Source organism: Rousettus aegyptiacus, unplaced genomic scaffold, assembly GCF_014176215.1.
Source record: "Rousettus aegyptiacus isolate mRouAeg1 unplaced genomic scaffold, mRouAeg1.p scaffold_m13_p_1, whole genome shotgun sequence".
Classification (NCBI taxonomy): domain Eukaryota; kingdom Metazoa; phylum Chordata; class Mammalia; order Chiroptera; family Pteropodidae; genus Rousettus; species Rousettus aegyptiacus.
In genome coordinates, this window is record NW_023416284.1 from 102,728,817 (window position 1) to 102,742,905 (window position 14,089).

General features: G+C 40.4%; 1 protein-coding gene across 4 annotated transcripts in view; it reads right to left on the minus strand.

Annotated features, from left to right (window-relative positions):
- Positions 1–14,089, minus strand: part of ADGRF5 (adhesion G protein-coupled receptor F5) — a 95,262-nt gene that overhangs the window by 65,676 nt on the left and 15,497 nt on the right. The window contains exon 1 of one of the 4 annotated variants that reach the window (XM_016158924.2): positions 181–1,986. The exons of the other annotated variants lie outside the window; for them this stretch is intronic. The gene's annotated coding sequence lies outside the window, so the exon portion shown is untranslated. Of the gene's footprint in view, positions 1–180; positions 1,987–14,089 lie in introns of those variants that run through there. 4 annotated transcript variants of the gene reach the window in all.

The window sequence follows — 14,089 nt, forward strand, 5'->3', positions numbered from 1 at the left end:
CTTTTTACCACACATGCTTTATGCTCCCAACGTACATGCCACAGCTATACATAATAAGGAAAATCAGGCAAAGAGGATCGTAACTGGAAGAAGCCTTAGAAGAAGTGTCAACATGACTGAGGCATCCCTGAGGTCTTGCTGCACATAGAGACAGACCATAGGAAGAGAAATGCCTATTACCTGTCCAGTACCGCAGTCCCCAGGCCGACTCCTGCTCTGACCAGACTCCTAAAACCTTCCAGGTTTCCACTACGAGGTCATTTGCCCTGTGGCCTCCTCCAAGGCCTCACGCCCAGTGAAAGGAGAGCCAAGCAGGACTCATTGTGAGGCTAAAGCAGGACTGGCAGCTCTGCACCAAGCTCGGCCTCCCCGCTGACCAGTGCCTCTTTGCCGTGGCGCTTGGAGCCTCACAGAGCCATGACTGAGAGCTGGCTGCGGTTTGAAAAACAAAAAGTGATTTCCTGGTTCTCTTCCCCGGATGGCGTGTGCGATTTCCCTCACGCCCATGGGAAGTCCTTCGGATCCTTCTTATCTGGAAACCTCTCCACTGAGTGGCTGGACTTGTTTGGCCAATGCCCCTCGTTCTTGCTTTCCTTTCTCCAAAGAAAAAATTAGAAAAATGAAACCAGAGCAAACCCCAGACAGGTTAGAGCTAATGACCGGTGTAGGATGCCTGGTTTAAACCTTCAAAATATGTCCACCAAATTAGACTGTGATTTCCGAGGGGAAGGAAAAGTAAGATTATCGATGAGTTCCTTATCTCTAGCAGTGTCGAAAGTCAGGGAATAAAAAAAAATCTCCAGAGTATGAGAAGACCTATGAGATTTACTCCCAGCCCAGGGCTTTAGAGAGAGCTATAGTTTAAATACTCCACTTGAAGGGACAACTAGTTCTCCCAGATTTCCAGAGATGCTCTATGAGTATTTGCAGATCGAACCATAAATTCTATGACACTTACAATATCATCTTTTTAACACTAACATATAAAGATAAGAAATTACGTGTAAAAGGACCAATTGGCAGGCTGCAGTCAGGTTGTGAGGTTTAAAGATGAATTATAATCAGTTTTTGAACTGGAAATTACTTACCCATCCTCATTTTGCAAGTGAGGAAACAGAGGCCCAAGGGAAACAAGACTTGCCCAAGGTCAGAACACAAATGGGAAGTAATAGATAATCACCCGCTTGATCTTAAACTTTAGTGTGGGGAATGCTGTTCGATTGTCTGTCTGTTCTGGAGCCCTGTCCACAGAAAGTTTGATGCATGAGGCCTTGCCTGGAGCCCAAGAACCTGCATTGTAAGTACATGTACCAGGTGAGTCTGAAACAGACAGTCCCCAAACTGTCAAAGTAAGGATAGCAGAGTCAGACTATAGGGATTCAAACCATAATCCCATTGATTTCTATTTATATAGCCTTGTACACATTATGAGACCTCACTGAGACTCAAGTTTTTTTATGTGTGAAAGTGAATAATAATACTGCTGAGCTTATAGGCTCCAGTGAGATCTGACATAGAGGAAGAATTTGAGAACTGTTCATTGCTATCTGAAGACTTGGACTCTAATCCTAAAGCTCATATGTCTTTCCCGTTCCACACCATCTTCCTCTCTTCTTGCCTGTCTTCCCTTCTGGCCAAAGCTGTCTCCCTTACACATGTCAATAACCACCAGTAGAACTCAGGTTTGAGACCAAAGTTACATATTTTAACAACAACAACAAAAAAGGATAAAACTTTAAAATATTCCTCTTCTTCTCAGTACTGATTCTCAATTGTATTCCCCAGTTCACTAAATGCATTCATTGGGAGACAATGATGGTTGCTCACCCACAGCTGACCTGCTTTGCCCTCTGCCTCTCTCTGCCTGGGGAGCTCACTCCCAGCAAGGCTGAGCTCAGAAAGTGAACTAAGATTGATCAAAAGCACAGTGATCTCATTCTCCTTGGGGAGACGTTGGGGTAAGCTTCGATATGTGGCCAGTTGTGAATGGACATTACCTCTGTTAGTGGCACGATAAAGGTCCTTGTCAATTAATCCAGTTCCAATTGGGTTTTTGTTATTTGTAGCTAAAAGCCACTATAGTAAAGTTGTGAATTACTATATAAAGTAAATCTTTTGATTCTATATAAAATACTACTCTTAGCTTAAAAAAAATAGGAAAAATATTAAAACACATATACATAGAGCCAAATACCTTAAATCATTTTCTAAAATATTACAAATTAATTTCTTATGCTAAGTATTTGCAGTATTTACTTGTTCTATAAGAAATGGACAAAGATACTTCATATTCTTTCTTACACTAAAAATCTGTACTATTAAATGTAAGTCCTGGAAAAGTACCTAGGCCTTGAAAACCCAGAGTAGCCTGGGGATTAAGAATACGGACCCCAGATCTTCCAAATAGTAAGTAGCTCCATGGCAACATAGATTATTTAGTCTTTTTATTTATTTATTTATTTTGCATCGATTTCCTTACATGTAAAACCAGAATATTAATAATACCTACCTCAGGGTTGTTGTGAAGATTAAATGAATTAAATACATGCTCAGAACAGTGCTTGGCCCATAGTGAGCATGTGTGTTAGCTATTGTTATTTCTGAGATGAGATTTCTGTTGTAATAATAGTTGCATGCATGGATTTAGTGTTGTCTTTGTCTCTGCATTCTGCTAGATTTACCTCAGGTGCAGCACGAATAGGTTGGCCCTTTGAATTTGCTTTTGAAATATATCTCATCTTCGTCATAAGATTTGGTTTCTTTGAGGGTAACTTAAGTGAATTAGGATAAATATAGGTGAGTGATGGCAGCTATGTTGTGGAGGAATAAAAAAAAAGTAGGAGGATACAGGACATTAACGTGATGGTAAAGGATACAAAAAGAAATTTGCAGGCTGACAGCTTTGGGTAGTAAATGTCTGGTGGCAGACTTAGCCTACAACTGGAGAAAGGGAAGCTTGCAGACCTTGATGCTTACAAAAAGGTTAACAGTGTGGCGGAACTTGATGTGGCCTCATCTTGACTTAAGAAACGCCCTGCTATCAGAGTAACTTCCTGGGTAAAGCTTTCTTTTTTACAGCTGCTCGTTTTTTTCAGGCATGCTTGTGTTGCGTTGTTGGGTGCAGTTGGCTCTCTGACATGGAAAAAGGCATTGTCAAAGTGGCTGTCCCTTAGCTTCCCTGAGGAGCAATTCTTCTCTCACCCACAGTCCTGTTTGTTGCTAGGAACATTCTGTGCTTGTCGCACTCACTTACAATGAAAACAAAGACATAAAAAATGGAACCACCATATGGTCTCGGCTGCAACCCAGAATTAATTGCTGATGGACTTTGTTCTGTTGCGGCTACAGCTACATGGTCTGAGGCCCTTCTCCTGAATTCTAAGATGTTGGAGTTGGTGGCAAGTCGAACCCCATTTTTTTTCGACCAGACTGCAGTGGTGTAGCCAGAGTAACTATCTAGAGAGCCATGTTGTCTGTTTGTGTTAGTATGAGGTGTCTCTTAGGATTTGAAGGTATAACCTCATTAGAGACAGAGCTCTTTTCTTAAACAGAAATATCGGCACAAATTAAATGCATATTTCCCGGCATGCTCTAGGCTGTTTCACCCCTCTGTCCTTCTACCTCTTTCATCTAGCTAACTTTTAATCACCCTTTAAGTTACAAGTGTTATTTCTTCCAAAGATCCTCCTAGCCTTCCCAGCCTGGGCCACGGATTCCTACTCCTTGGCCCCATACCACCAGGCACGTGTCTTTTTGCAATTACTATACTGCATTGAAATGATTATTTTAATGCATTGACTACAAACACACTGAAGACAGGGACTAGTCTCATTTATTGTATGCCCAGCTCCTAGTATATGCCAGCATATCACAGGTCATCAATAAAAGCAGACAAAACGAAAGGGCTCCACTTCACTCCATTGCTGATTTTTTTCTCTCAACATTAAAATGCCCCATGGCGTAGTCACTGAAACTCTTCCCTGTTGAGTTATTCCCCACATGAGCACCACCAGTTTCATGGTTTACATCTTTTTGGGGCTGATGCCCTCCAAATGCACATCTCTATCATGGACCTCTCACCTGAGTTCCTGAGCCATATAGTTAACTGCCTACTTGATATCTCCACTAAGATGCTCAATAGGATCTCTCACTGAACGAATCCAAAACTAAGCTGATTTTCCCTCCCAAACTAACTATTCCCACAGTCTCTCTCATCTTAGCACAGGGTATCTTTATCCTCCCAGGTTACCCAGACCAGAATCCTAAGTGTCATTTTAGTCTTCCTTTGCACACTTTATGTCTAATTTGTCATCAAATACCATTAGCTCTACCTTCAAAATATATGCATATTTGGGTATTTCTTACCCCTCCCACTGTTATCATTTTCATTCAAACCATCATTATCTTTTGACCGAATTATTATTATTGCCTCTAGTTGATCTCTGTTCAAGACTTCAATTAGAACGGTCCTCATAAAACATACATTATATAATGTCTACCTATACTCAACCCTCCGGTGCTCCCATCTCACACGGTCAAGGTAAAAGGCCATTCAATAGCCTGTAAGCAATACACCATTGGCACCTCTTTCACAATTTCTGCTCTTAATTCCTCTTCTACTTCTCTTCTTACTCACATTGCTCCAGCCATGCTGACCTACTTGAGAATCAGGCACGAGTCCAGCTCAGAGTCTTTGCACTTGCTCTTCTCTCTGCCTGTAATGCTCTTTGCCTAGGTTTCCTCATGTCTCACTCTCTCATCTCCACATCTTCGCCTAAAAATCTCTTTCTTAGTAAGGACTTAGCTGACTGCTGTATTTTACATTTCGGCACACCCACTCCCCTTTCTCTGATTATTTTTTTCCATATCACGTATCCCCTCTAACATACTACAGTGAACTTTTTTTTATTGGCTGTCTCCACCTTCCGTCCCCTCTCTAGAATGTAAGCTCTCTGAGGGCAGAGATGCATCTTTGGTTCATTGAAAAGGAGTATTTAGAAGTGTAACACACAAGCAAAGTTATGTATGTCACAGTATTAACATGCATACACAGCAGAAGTAGATGCAAAAGTACATAGTAGTTCAAGTTTCAAAGCACTCTAACCTCCATGTCTTGACAGGTTGAGCCATGGGTTTTTTTAATTATTCACAACCAGATGTTGGTAACCCTTTTGACCCAATGTGGCCCAAGGTCAGCTCTCTTTTGGTATTTCTATATTGAGGCCAGGAAAATTCCCTTCTGGCACTGACCTGTCCTTATGCAAGGAAGGAACTGACAAATAATTGGGCAGTTTTATAGTATACAAATGGTCTTACTCTTATCTTTTGTGTGTATATCTTGGCAAAGTCTCTGCTAATTGGAGTTGGTCATGCTTGTGCTCTGCTGCGGCCTCTCGGGTTTTATTTGCACTTGCTCTTACTGGGCCTATTCTACCCATAGACGGAGTTATTATACCTTCTTTATGTACATATCTTCCAGATACTTCTGTCATTTTGCTATGGAAGATCCTGAAGCTTCCATCTTTTGAACCAGTTGGATACAATTGACAGCCCTGTTCTATCCATATTCTTATGCCTCCAGTAACAGCCCCAGCTTCTGTCAAAAATCAAAAACACATTCCATGTGGACTCCTGTTTTGAACTCTACTCCCAGAACTACTTTCCCTGCCTTTTCTTGGTAGAAGAGGGAAGCACAGCATATAGGAAAAACGGAGGCAGATTTAGGACACAGTTCCATAGAGCTGTCACCAGTAGCCCTCTCTTGACCTTTGTTGATCTTTTATTGTGGAGGGTCGACCATCAGTAGCCTATGAGCCATCCCCAGCCTTCAGGGTCCACCTTCAGTTCTTACGGGTGGCATGCCATTCGTGTAGCAGAAGTGCTTACTGATACCCACAGGATGACATGTCACCCACATACTGTAGCTGTGATGCATATGATATTAGAGTTACTGACTGACAAAATTTGTCATTGCCTTCTTCTTCAGTCCCTCCGCAATCAGTATCAAGGAGATGAGCAGAATATTTGAAGACATGGGCATTCCTTCTTGTCTTGGTCTGGGAAGGAATCTGTTTATAATGAAGCCACATTTCCTCTAAAGTACATGTGTTTGTCCATGCATACTTGGCAGTCACTCTTATTCTAACCTCTGCTTCTTTATTGTGCATCCTGCATGCAGGTGCTCTGCACTAGCAGATATTGTTTACCTCAGGTAACAGTGAGGATTATCTGCAAACATCCAGCAGATGCTAGTTTGGGCCTGCAAAGCCCTGTCCCCAGGAGGGCACGTCTCATTCAGATTCCAATGTTAGAGTAAAGGGGATATGGTAATCATTTGTCCCAGCTATCTTGTATTAGGGGGAAGTTCCAGGCTTAACCAAGGTCACCACACCTGTTAGTGTCAGAGCCAGAAGTAGAATTTAGATCTTCTGTCTTCCCATGCAATACTCTTAACATTATGCCCTGGTGCCTTCACCCACATCCATTTCGACTGTTAAGATACCTTTTGCCCTTACCTCTACCTTGGAACAATTCCACCAGTACAAATAGGGTGCTTATCTCTATACCTAAATTCTAAGATGGAGTAAAAATTTCTGAGTAGAGAAAGAGACAATATTAAACTTCTGTTGAAATTGTCTTTTTTAATGATACTCGGAACACAATTTAATTACTACCCAAAATGATGCTCGAAATAAATTAGCCCAATTTTTCCAGAGCCCAAATTATTTCACAGAAGAATATTAAGTGATTCTTTCTAACATATTAGAATGCAGCTGAACTAAAATTGTGGTTAATGGCACCACAGTGGTCTGAGATATATGGTGCCAGGTGACATTAGTACTATAGGCTGTTACTCCTGTGGCAGGATTTGAGGAGCAACGAGAAACCTACATCCTCCTGCCCCTAATTCCTAAAATTACACTTTTAGAGACAAATTACTCTAAGTGAAGGAACAACCTCTACTTTGACTCAAATGACTATGAAAGCTTAACATATTGTCCATTTCCAATGAGCTGTATGTAAGCATAAGTTAGTTTATCATCAAAGAGGTTTCATATGGAAGAGAGTAGAGATAACAAGAGGGCAATGAGGTTAGCGAGAAGTAGGGTACAATAGAGAGGGGAAGAATTTCAGAGAGCAGTTCTTAACTGTCTGAGGCCAGACATAAAGCTTGTTTATTAAAACCATCCTGCTAATTTGGGGTAGAATTGTCAAACCCATTATTTTAGTTTTCTCACTCAAGATGACCATTTCACACCTTCTCCCCCAGCCTTAGCAGCAGCCTTGCTTCACCCTTCATTGAGAAAACGAAATCAATCAAATGAGAATGTTCATTCTTCTACAAACATTCGACCTTCACGTACCTGCACCACCTTTTTGTTTTCCCTCCGGTCTGAGAGGGTGACATATCTCTGCTCCTTCTGATGTCGTGCCTTTTCCTCCTCTTGGCTCTGGGTCTTGTTTCCTCTTACTTCTTAAGCACTGAATCGGCCCCACCAGTGTACAAACATGATCTAGAATCTCTCTTTAGAAAACTCCCTTTGACATATGTCGCGCTCTCTCTCTATTGACTGCAGCCTTTTTCTGCTCCCCTTCGCAGCAAATCTTGACCAAAATGCTGAATATATTTGTCTCTATTTCCTCAGCCCTCTTTTCTGGCCCCAGAGTCAGTCAAATCAATCTTCCTTCCCTACTATTGTATAAAGCGGCTCTCACGGTAGTCACCAAGGCTTCCACGTTACCCTAGTCAATGGTGCATTTTCTATTCTCGTCTTCCTTGACCCTACAGCACCATTTGACAGAATTTGCCACTCCCTCTTTCCTGAAACCCCATATTCTTCTGGCTTCTGTGGCATCCACTCTTCTGATATCACTCCTTCCCCACCGGTCCCTGCTCTTAGTTCCACTGGTGGCCTTTCTTCCTCTACCTGATCTAAACATTGATGTGCCCTAGGCTTGGTCCAGGATCCCACTGCCCTTTTTTCAACTGCTTTCTTCCAGGGGGACCTCATCAGTTCCATACTTGAAAAAACATTCATGGATCAGGGCAAAATAAAGATATTTTTAGACGTATAAAGACTGAGTTTGTATCTCACTGGCTCTGGCGAAAAGACTACTAAAATAGGTTTGAAAAAGCTTTTGTTCCATGGACTCCTGTGGCCATCTGGTGAAACCTATCAACTCCTTCTCAGAATAATGCTTTAAATGCAGAAAACAAAACACATAAGATTATACAGGAAAATAACCATATCGAAATATAGTTATTAAAATATTAAAATTGTGATTTAGTAACAAATTTATTTTGGTATTAATCTATTTAATTAAAAGATTTAATGAAAGTTTTAATAACTATCACAAGTTTAAAGTAATAATTAGAATAAACCAAATTTTAAGAATCTGCAAAATAGTAATGTGATATAAAATACCTACAATGTCTATTTCTACAAAGTCATAGGTACTGCAAATACTACTGTGATTTATTACCTATGTTCTTAATTCAAGGAAATTCTTAATTTCAATTAGAAGTTAGTGAAAAAAAAGGTGTATTTTTTTTTCATTCAGGTACACGGATTCCCCTGAATTTTATCCATGTGTTTTCCATGAGCATAGTTTAAGGATATATTTAAGAAAGAAGGAAATTGAACACTTAAGAACTGATCATTTTAAAACTATTTTTAACTATTAATTTTGTTAATTATTAGATTTTTTAAATTATTAGTTAAAAGTGACTCGTTTAGAGGTAAGATTATAAAAGAATATATAAACTTAAATATTAAGGAACGTAAGTGTTCAGTGAATATTTTTTTAATGAATGAATGAATCAAGAAGAATTTTTGTTTTGTTTCATCACTTTTTCAGCTGGCTTGGGTATATACACCATCAGGGGAATCAGTAATTCCAAAAGCACAGTCACAGCATGGTTTTGATTGCTAACAGTGTGCACACTTATGTCCTCTGCATGCCCGTCTGCTTGTTATCAGGTTACAGGAGTGCCCCACTGTATGTACAGGCAGGTATTCTAGCATCTTAGCCAAAGAGGGGAAGTAACTTCATTTCCAGCACATAACAAATTCTCAATAAATTTTCTAAAACCTGCCATATGAAGGTAACACTAATAGGTCAATATGTGGTCAACCAGAGAAAGCCATCCCTGTAGTAAAAATTGCCACCCCCAAAGTATGTACCCACCTCCCTCCAGAGTCACTGCTCTTTGGTTTCTGCTATATGTCTAACAGTTTTGTCTCTGTAATAACACTTTTTTTCGGTTCTTTGGAGGAATGATGTATTCTTTTTAATATGTCCTTTCAAGAATACATAATATGTCAGGCACAATGACAATGTTTGCTTAAGAAAAAAATTGGAAAAAAACTGGCTGACGCCTGCATCTGTGAAGAACAATAATGGTTCTGAAATTCAGCCCCGAGAAAGGGCCTAAAATAAGATTGCTGAGGAAAAGCATACAGTTTGGGACAGCATTGGTAAGAATAGCAAATGAAGCACAAATGAAAATTAATCAAAATTTCTGAAGTTCAACTCCTTGGGGAGAAAAAAAAATGTGGAATGCTGAAAAACAACAGAACTTGTGAGCTAGCTTTGGGGAAATTAAATATTTGATAGTTAGCAAGATCTTGTTAGACCACAAACACCACTTTTTATTTTACCTGTAGTAAATTTTAAAGGAAACCGAAGGGCACAAAATTTCCAAGCACTACACATATTACTCGGTAAACTAGCTCCTGCTCAAAACAACTTTCCTGTTTTAATATTGGAAGAAGCATTAGCTGTTCACTTCAGATTTCTTACTTGTAACTTTATTGAATTCTCTGTCTTCCCAAATATAAGCCATGGATAAGTCATTACTTTATAACTATCTTTATTCACTGGTCAGTGTTGTTTCATATCATTATGGCAAACCCTGATCTTCTAGTCAGCCTGGTGACCAAGTTGGTAAACCAGAGGTTAGTTATCTTGGATTCTGGTCTGTAGTTTTTCAGAAATAGAGTAATAGATTAAGGGAAATGTGTCACAGTGGCTGCTACTGCCCTTTGAAATGGCCTACCATCATACAGTCTGTCACTTTGCTGCATGAAAGTTGCCCAGCCCTCCACACCTTGCTCTGATGACCTATCTCAGGGCAATGAGGGGTCCAGTGTTTCAAGTTCAAGAACTTTTCAAACTACTTTGCCTTCTATAGTTCGAAGTTTGCCTTTTAGGACTACTAAACTTTTTTAGACCTGACATATAGTACACATCACAGCTATGTATCAACAATACATGATTATTCCAGGCCCACACCCCTTTTTGCCTCATCTGACCCGAAACATCAAGAGGAAAACTACATATATTTTTAGTCTTTTCCTGAATTCCTCAAATGTCATTCCATTTTCCATTTTATTTAGAGCCATTAAGATTTGGCCTTTGTGTTTTACATGGCAGTATTTGCACACAGGATGTCTCTCTGCCTATGACTGTTTGAACCTGCGGGGCCCTCACTAAATATAGGCACTCTTATAAATGGCCTCTGGCCCTTGGATCACTTACTAGTGTAAATTAGAAACGCTCCCATATCACCTCTTGCTAAGTGTCAGAATCATATATGCTAACAAGAGCAATATTTAAGCATATGTCTATGTTTAGAATTTTCTAGCCATCGTATAATGATGAGAGAAAAAACTGACTTCCTTAGCCCACTAATACACACACACACACACACGCTCACCTCTAAATTGTAAAATCAGTCACAATCTGGACCATGGAGGCATCTAGCGTATTTGATATCTGGACTACGTCCTTTATTAACTTCCTCCTCTTTTATATGAGAACATTATTTTCAGTATTAATCCTTATTTTCTTGATTAGTCTTTGGATTTAAAGCAATTGACTAAAGATAAAACATTTCACTTTAACATATTATAAAAATTCAGTAAAATATTTAAGTATAAAATAAAATTTGTACTTGCCAAATGAAAAGAGTACACTCAGGTTGCACTCTCCACTCTTTTAAATCTCAGCCATAAATAAAACCTCTATATGGTCTGATAGAATGACAGAATTGAAGCAAATGCTGTCTAGTTTTCTTTTTCTTTCTTTTTTTTTTCTTTTGGTCTTTACAACCACCATGCTAACATTACTAATTTTTAATGTACTGTCCAAGGGTAGGGATGGACATGTCATATTCAGAGGCTAGAGAGACGTCAAGCAAGCTTAAAAAGTTCCAAGCCATTAGGAACTTTTTCTTGGAGCCAGCATGCGTAGCTGAATCCGCCTGTGTCAGCAGCCAGTGTATAATTGGGTTTTATGAATTGACTTCTATGTAGAATACAATATTCATTAAAAGATAAGTAACAGAACTATTCACTATGACCTTATGTGATATTACTGAAACTCACCAGTGATGACACCAATTGTTTAGAACTTAGATCAAAATACTTTTTAGGTAGAGTATTTTATCACTGACATTATTTGGAATTGCCACCATGTGATTTTATATATATATATATATTATATATGACTTTTAGTTGGTTTTACTACTGATTTTAAATTCTCTGTGGACATTCACTACCTTATTACCTGCACCAGGGAAGCCTCTCCTTACATCCCATCCTCAGTGCCACCGACTCCAGAATGTCTCTGTAAGGTGGTCACACAAGCATGGGAGACATTTGTGTCAGAGGGTCACCCTGTTTCTTTCTTCATTAGCCCATCCATTTTAACTAGGAATAGTTCTTTAGGGTTACGTACCCAAAGAGGGTGGACAAACGACTTGCTACGAGCAAAATGAAGTTAGGAGAGCCCTTGGAAGAGGGACTCCACATGAATGCCGAGAGGCACTAATTCATTTCCCACCTTCTCCAAAGTAAGTTAATCCTGCCTTCCCCCTTCACCGAGTTCCCCACTTGCTCCTCATTTCAGCTCCATCTGGAAACATCTCTCTGACAAGAGGAAAGAAGAGCTAGCTGCACAGTTCTCTTTCTCAGTATAGTCCTGGCCCACCAGCCACCCGAAAGAAAAATAATAAGTGCAGTGTGTGGTGGTGACTGGGGTCAGATGGGAAACCAGCTTTCCCTCCACTTGACCCTGAAGGAAGGAAGCCGGAAGCCCTGCTTGGGGACGGGCTGTCCTATTACCTCCTGACACTCTCCCTAATCAAGAATACAGAGCACATGGCAAAAAGCAGAGCCTCTGCAGAGCTTTCCGCACCTCTCTCGAGATTAGAGACCTTGTCTTGTACAAGAAACAATCCTTGTGGCTACTACTAAGTGTTTGCACCATGCCAGGCAGTGGGGTCAGGCCCTGACTGTGCTTCACAACCGTGTGAGGGAGGAACCACTGTCACCCCCACTTTACAGACAGAAAACTCAATCTCAGAGCAGCTGAGTTAGAGAAGATGGAACCAGGAATTGCTCACGTCCGAGCCCTCTGTCCTGCCTGGGGTGGGGTTGCTGGAGTTTGAACATTCCCTTGATTCCAGCACCTGTAGGTACTGGAGCATCAACCTTCAGACCATAGAGGTCATGCTGTTGGATGTACAGCATTGGGGTCCATCTATTGCTAATCGAGTCCAGCTGCTCACTGGGCCAGATTTAGAAATGTGTAAAGTGAAAGAAATTCTGGATAACTTACTAGCATGATATGTGTGTAATCAGATGTCAAATATCTTCTCATTTTTTCATTCAGGTCTGCCCACTGTACATGCCCTTCTCATGAAAGCATCATGAGGGAGAATGAATTTAGTTAAATATGATAATAGGGACAGTTGGTGGGTTTGCATGATATCACCTAACTGCTTAAATCCTCTTTTAATATGTCTCTTCATCCAGCTCATGTATCATTCATTTCTTCACCAAATATTAATTGAAAACCTACGCACGAGGCACTAATCTAGACCCTGGAGATAAGAAGTAACAAAAACAACCATCCCCTAGGAGTTTACATTCTAGTTGACAGAGAGTGCTAGCCAGCCTCCAGGTACATCTCTATCTTGCTCTGTGCCCCAGAAGTCTGACCACATGCTCTGCAACCCCTGTCATCTGGGAGGACAAAGGGAAGAATGGGAGAATGGAAGTTCCCAGCAGGATACTGAAGGATGGAAGAAAGGGAACCAGGCATTTACTCCCCTCCCCTCCTTGCCAGGCTACAATTTTGGCAGTGGCTGTATTCCTCCATCCTCAGCCATGGATTCTGGGAAACTGCCTCTCTCACATCCACAGATCTCACCAGGCTCTTAACCTTCTCACTCCACCCTATCCTTCTTGCCCCTTTCTTCCCTAGGAGAGGCAATCAAGAGCTACTTGATGCTGCCAATCTCCTGGTAACTGTCCACACCTCTTCAGGTAACCTTTGAAAATGTCATTTCTTTTCTGCCAGGGGCTTGAGTGATTGATATATAGCGATATAGACAATAAACAAACAAATAAGTTATAAATCAGATGAGCAAAAATGTTGTGTATATACATACAGTAGAATAAGATCAATAAGGAATGTGTGTGTTAGTAGGGGTACCATCCCATCCCTCTTTCTTCCATGTTATTGAAAATCCCATTTCCAACCCTTATCCTATCCCTACCAGCCTCACTAATTCAGATCTCATGTTACTGGGTTTCCCAATGGAGTCTCATTTCTTTTCTTATCTATGTTAAACAGAGCAGTTTAGGCTAATCATGGCTTTTGCCTTCAAATGTATCTCAATTTCCCAAGCAATATGTCCTCCATGCATTACCATCCTAGTTCCAAGGTGATAGTAGGAGTTATAAACAACTAGAAATGTTTTCTATCACATGTAGTTTGTGAATAAACATGATTTACAGTTTAATTTTGTGTATTTGGGAAGCATATACACTCTTTAACCATGAAATCCTGCAGAATAAATTCCAGTGCTTGCTCCACAGAGTCTTTGCCATAAGAATGACAATGCTCTGGGTGCCTTCTAAAGCATCATCCTCTCTTTCCCACTCTCAAGCCCTGTCCCCTGTCATCTCATAAGCAGAAAATCAGAGCTGAGTATGATAGCTTTCCTTTCTTGTTCCTCCAACCCTTGATAAATACTGTAGACTGGCAAGTGACACTTGTCTTTTTCTGTACTTTTTTT